Source organism: Siphateles boraxobius, unplaced genomic scaffold (genome assembly GCF_051911475.1).
Source record: "Siphateles boraxobius isolate OS27281-9 unplaced genomic scaffold, OSU_SipBor_1 204, whole genome shotgun sequence".
NCBI classification, from domain to species: Eukaryota; Metazoa; Chordata; class Actinopteri; order Cypriniformes; family Leuciscidae; genus Siphateles; species Siphateles boraxobius.
In genome coordinates, this window is record NW_027508816.1 from 2,884,398 (window position 1) to 2,891,205 (window position 6,808).

Below are 6,808 nucleotides of genomic sequence, written 5' to 3' on the forward strand. Positions count from 1 at the left end.
AGACTTAAAGCCACAAGAGATTTTACCGCAATAAGGAGTTGCACTCGTGAACCAGCAGGGGATGAGCCTGAAGTTCAGCAGCATAAGAGTTAACCAAGGCCGTAACGGCACAGATCCGGGAGTGGAGAACACTAGTGATGGTTTTCAGTACAATCCTTGATTTAAATGTGCAAGCCTGGATGTTGTAGAGCAGAGGTGCACAATCCTGCTCCTCCCGATCGACTGTCCTGCACAGTTCAACTCCAACCCTAATCAAACACACCTGAAGCAACCAATTAAGGTCTTCAGGATCACTTGAAATGAAAGGCAGGTGTGTTTGATTAGGGTTGGAGATGAACTGTGCAGGACAGTCGATCGGCAGGAGCAGGATTGGGGACCCCTGTTGTAGAGTATTGACATGCAGCGGCAGAGAGTGGATTAAGAGATTAAAGGTGGGATCAGTAGTTTTTGAAAAACACTTTTGGACAATATTGATATTTGAAAATGATCTCGCCCCTAATTTGATAGCTCCGCCCCACACTTACGTACGCCACCGTAACCCAGGCAACGACTATGGCAGAATCTGCTGTATCTGCCGGCCACGGGTAAGTGAAAGCAATGTCTTACTATGTTAATCCATGTCGAATGCGTTTTAGTAGTAATGTGTGTTTTAACGCATCAATGGTTCAGCTCCGTTTCACGTGGAAGACGACACTCAAGACCCACAAAGTTATCATGATCAACTCGATAGCATGGACACGAGTCATAGTAACGAATATATTACAACTATAACAGGATTAGGGGGTTATATTGATCACTAAAGGAGGAACCAAAGGAAACAAACATTAGGAGTATATTATCTTACTTTTCAGACACACTTTGGGAGCCGACGCTTGAAACAGACAGTGGAGGAGGTTTAAATGCGCCAGGCTTATATGTGACTTTTTCATAGCTGAATCGAACAACAATAATATCGCAAATGAAAAAACAAGCAAAGATGACACACAAGCATATTCAAGCAATGGCCAGCATATTAGTTCTGTGAAACACAGCTAAACAATGTTACACGCCTATCAAGAAGAAATAAAACAAACTCTGCGTCCGATGTGAGGCCTTCCCGCTCCTTGAGTTCCCTCATCGCTCTCTTTCTGTTAGTCTGGATGCCAGCCGAACTTAGCCCCGCCCACAACATTTCAGGATGGGAAGTTCGTTCTGGACTTGATCCGTTGTGAAGCAAGTATGCCCGAACCAAAGCTGTTTGGACCAATCAAATTTTCAGGGCAGGCTTTATAAGGTGATGGACAGATGATCAACCATAACGTAATTATCCACGTCACCAAAGAGCGCTTGGGTTTAATTAGTTTACAACAAAGAATGGCTGCCGCTGGAGAATTTATGTGTAGATTCAGCCATCGCGTCTGTTATAGAAGATGTAGACAGCACATTCAATTTAAAAGAGGAACAGAGAACCGCGATTAAGGCATTTGTCGATCCAATTGAGTGCAGAGGCATTTTCTTTCCTGGTTCGGTTGAAACACGCCCCATAATCACAGCCCAGTGGAGCAGTATCAGACTCACATTCTGACTAGAATCTGAGTATGACGACGTCAGGTTATCTTTCTGTAGTCGTTCGGCTAATGTCTGTGCTGTGTGCACTGAGCGCTCTCTCCTCCCCATCATTGTTAGACACGCCCCTTACTGCTGATTGGTTACAAGTGTGTTTTGAGGCGCGTTAGTAACTGACGCTAGTGGCAACGCTTTTTAGTGTCTTTGTTAGCGTGCCCGTCTTCTACACTGGTTTGAATCCCGCTTGGAGTGGATCGAGTAGGACCAGGTACATACAGTCCCTCCAGTGGGAGTTATTCTCTATAACAGTGTCACTATTTCTGAACTCCCTGAAAGGCCTTGAGTTTTTTTTGGGAACGAACACGTCACAATATTCCTCATTTAAATAATTCATTTGCAGAATAAAGGGGCGGGGCCTGGTTGAGTTAGTTAGTAGTGTGTTGAAACTGGCGGTTAAACACACTCAAAGCGCTCGACCAATCACAGCACACTGCTCCAGCCGACCAATCAGAGCACAGTGTGCTTTTCAGGAGGAGGGGCTTCATAGAGACAGGAAGTAAACAGAGCGTTACTGACAGACTGGGAAGAGAGGAGCCGCAACAATGGAGAATATGAGGAAAATATATTCAAGCAGGAAAACCTGTTCAAGAGCACAAAACAACATCAAGACTTTGAGAAAGGGCATAATATTGCCGATTTAAACTCATCAGAGCTGCTGGAAGTCAAGTCTCCTTTTTTGAGCAAAAAGTGCACACATTTGGCAGAACTGTACTCTGGCAAGCTATGTAAACTGCTTAAATCTAATCTGAAATCTTTCAATTTTACCCATATGCTTTACAAAATTGTAGATGAATTTGATTGCGAAAAACTTGAGCTTGTAAGTACTGATAATCTGATTGCATTTAGAATTTAGGTTACTGGCAACTGTTAAACGAAAACGGTCGTTGTTTAATCACCCTCATATAAATCCAATAGTTAAAGGGCCCCTATTATGGATTTTTGAAAATGACCTTTGATGTATTGTGTAACATATAGCTCTAAGTGAATGAAAACATCCTGCAAAGTTTTAAATCTGAAAGTGCACCGAAAATAAAATTATTGTCTTTTAAAAGTAAGAGTCAATGAAATTAATCGTTCTTCAAACGAGTCATAAGCCGTTTCATTGTGACGTCATGACGAAACATTAGTGTATTGCGCGCGCAGATATGAGGGAAATCCTCAAACACTGCAGCTGCTTCTGTGGATGCTGGACAGCATCATGTGGAGAAGACGCTGTGATCAACAATGTGAAGGTAAAGCCAGTTTTTTTTTTTCGCTGCCCAAGGACGAGCATGTGAAGAATCAGTGGTTAAAATTCATCTTTTCCACATCCCACAGCAGTATAATCCTAAACTTTTGCTGTGTTCCCTTTAATATTACTTATGACTCTTTCTCAAATCTCGGAGTTTAATGGAGGATTCACAAACCGCTTACTCTTGAAAGATGGTGTTAAAAAAAACTTAGTTTTATATTGTGTAGATCTCCTGCTAACTCATGTTATTACTGTCTTACTGAAATACTTCTGCTGATCAGCTGTGGGCCACTACCTAAAACTGTGTCTATTAATGCAGATTACCTGTCGTTCTCACTACTTTGAGGAACTCAATCATCGCACTCGCGCTCGCATTGATACGGTAAAATTGACGTCATTGTTCGTTACTGTGTTTAGTTTAAATGAAGCACAGGACACGCAGAGCTGACGTTGTTATGGTAATGATCGACGCATGCGCTGTCCGGTAGTACTCAGTAAACCAATCACAACAGACTGAGCTGTCTGGCCAATCAGAGCAGAGTAGCTCGCGGAAAGGAGGGATTTAGAGAGATGATTCATCTGACGAGTCGTTTGAGAATCATTGAAAATGTGATGATGTGCAAATGTATATTATGAGGAAATGAAACAGTATTTTGACCTTTGATGCGTGTAAACCTGTGGTAGCAGACTCCAAAACAACATTAGGAAACTTTAAAATAGCATAATAGGGGCACTTTTTAGACTTCTTTTCATCTGTGGAACACAAGAGGAGATGTTAGCCTCAGTCACCACTCAATGGACAATATACAATGAAAATGAATGGTAAGTAAGGCTAACATTCTGCCTAACATCTCTTATATAGAACACAAGTCACTGGAATGATGAACTTAAGTCCACAGGGTCAATAGCAGCTATATACTTCAGAGTATTGCTATGATAATAGTGAGTATATGACTTCCCTCTGGTGTCAGTTTGTGAGCTTTTTTCAGGGTTGTCTCAGAGCAGTGGATAATGCCGGAGGTGTTCGGGAAGTTTTCCTTAAAGGGATAGTTCACCCAAAAATGTAAATTCTGTCAGTATTTACTCACCCTCATGTTGTTCCAACCCCGTAAGACCTTCGTTCATCTTCGGAACACGAATTAAGATATTTTTGATTAAATCTGAGAGCTGGATCACTCCTCCATAGGCTTCTAAGGGATTGACACTTGCCGGCCTCGAAAAGTTATTAAAGACATCGTTAAAACAGTCCAAGTGACTACAGTGGCTTAATCTTAAGTTTATCAAGCGACGAGAATACTTTATGTGCGCAAAAAAATAATAATAACGACTTTATTTCAACTATTCACTTCCTTCTCTGTGGGCCTCGAGTCAGTTAATTTTGTGGAATTGCGTAAGCTTCTGTTGTTGTACGTCACACGCTCCACTCACATGACCAGCGTCGGCCAATAGTGAGCCTCCGTGTGACGTAGCTCTACGCTATCACACTACGTTATCACACTACGCTATCACACTACGCTATCACACTACGCTATCACACTACGCTATCACACTACGCTATCACTCTACGCTATCACTCTACGCTATCACTCTACGCTATCACTCTACGCTATCACTCTACGCTATCACTCTACGCTATCACTCTACGCTATCACTCTACGCTATCACTCTACGCTATCACTCTACGCTATCACACCACGCTATCACACCACGCTATCACACCACGCTATCACACCACGCTATCACTCTACGCTATCACTCTACGCTATCACACTACGCTATCACACTACGCTATCACACTACGTTATCACTCTACGCTATCACTCTACGCTATCACACTACGCTATCACACTACGCTATCACACTACGTTATCACTCTACGCTATCACACTACGCTATCACACTACGCTATCACACTACGCTATCACTCTACGCTATCACACTACGCTATCACACTACGCTATCACACTACGCTATCACTCTACGCTATCACTCTACGCTATCACACTACGCAATCACACTACGCAATCACACTACGCTATCACACTACGCTATCACTCTACGCTATCACACTACGCTATCACCGTACGCTATCACTCTACGCTATCACTCTACGCTATCACTCTACGCTATCACTCTACGCTATCACTAAGGGAATATCACTATCACTCTACGCTATCACTCTACGCTATCACTCTACGCTATCACTCTACGCTATCACTCTACGCTATCACTCTACGCTATCACTCTACGCTATCACTCTACGCTATCACTCTACGCTATCACACTACGCTATCACACTTCGCTAACTGACTCGAGGCCCACAGAGAAGGAAATGATTATTTGAAATAAAGTCGTTATTTTCGTTGGTTTTTGCGCACAAAAAGTATTCTCGTCGCTTGATAAACTTAAGATTGAGCCACTGTAGTCACTTGGACTATTTTAACGATGTCTTTAATAACTTTTCGGGGAACAAGTGTCAATCCCAGAGAAGCCTATGGAGGAGTGATCCAGCTCTCAGATTTAATCACAAATATCTTAATTCGTGTTGCGAAGATGAACGAAGGCTTTACGGGGTTGAAGAGGGAGAGTAAATACTGACAGAATTATCACTTTTGGGTGAATTATCCCTTTAAAGCAGTGAGGTATTGTACTACAGATTGTTTCCTGCAGGTTCTCATGTGCTCCTCCATTGTGTCGATCCAGTAGGAGAGAATGGCCACACCTAAAGCATTCAGCAAGATCCCCCTTAGGAAATACAACTGAACAGTCTTTGTCATTTGATCCAATTTCTGTATCTTAAAACTGACTTGCAGATACTTTACATGATCTGTGAAGTAGAGACGGTTGATTCTTGAACGAATCAAAGCGGGAAATAATGTCGAGCCGGTTCACAGGATCGAACTGAAAAACTTTAAATGAATTAAAAAAGAACTGACAGAAATAAAAAGCTGACTTTCAACTGTGCCTGCAGGTTTAATTGTGGATTTTAAACTGGTTTACCAAGACCCGGTTTCACAGACAATGCTTAGATTAAGCCTTAATGTGCACAAATTAAACCGCAACATTTAAGTAGCTTTCATGAATGTGGCTTAGTTAGTCCTGGAGTTGAGTAAGCCTATCAATGCTGTTGGTGTGATAGCAAAACCCGATTGAATAGAATAGCAAATAACATGCATCTTGAGCCAAACCAATAGCAGAAGCAAAAACAATCAGTTTGCGAGTATGAAAAAACATTATTAAAATAAAATTGTGACCATGCATCCACAGTACCAAAGAAAGTAAATTAGTGACTTAATTTGGTGTCAATGTTCATTCTTCTTTCATTCTTTGTGTGTGGCCTCTTTAAATAAACAGGTTTACAATTCTGTCACAGATCGAGGTTTCTCTCTGAGTTATTAGTGTCAGAAAGGGAAGTAGTTTCCGTTTCTCCAACGGTCTCCAGTGTAGTCATGGCTTCAGGCATCATTAACTACCAAACTTATCAACGTTAACGCTCTTCATGTTGGCTTTCTGGGATGTGAGGAGATGCAGGGAGGGAAGAATATCACAAATCATTTTTAATGAGTAAACACAGTCCTGAGAAATACTAGGATACTAATAATAGGAGAGCGGAGATTCTTCTTCCAGTTAAATCAGATTTGATCCTCTTTAGTCCTGATTCTCTCTCATCAGCCGGTTCACAGATTACAATCTTCTCTTTTGCAGTCTCTAGGCTATGGAACGCACTTCCTGTTTCTGTCAGAAATGTTCCCGCATTAAGCACTGTTAAAACCCCATCTTTTTAAAATAGCTTATCCTGATTAATTTGATCTAGCATTTCTATAGGGTTTTGCGTCATCCATTGTAATTTTACTATATTTATTGTATTATGTCTGTATTTCTTTTTTTAGCTTTGTTTATTGTTTTTGTAGCGCTTTGACAAAAGCACATTATAAATTAAACGCATTATTAATCCCTGGTGTCATGGAAATA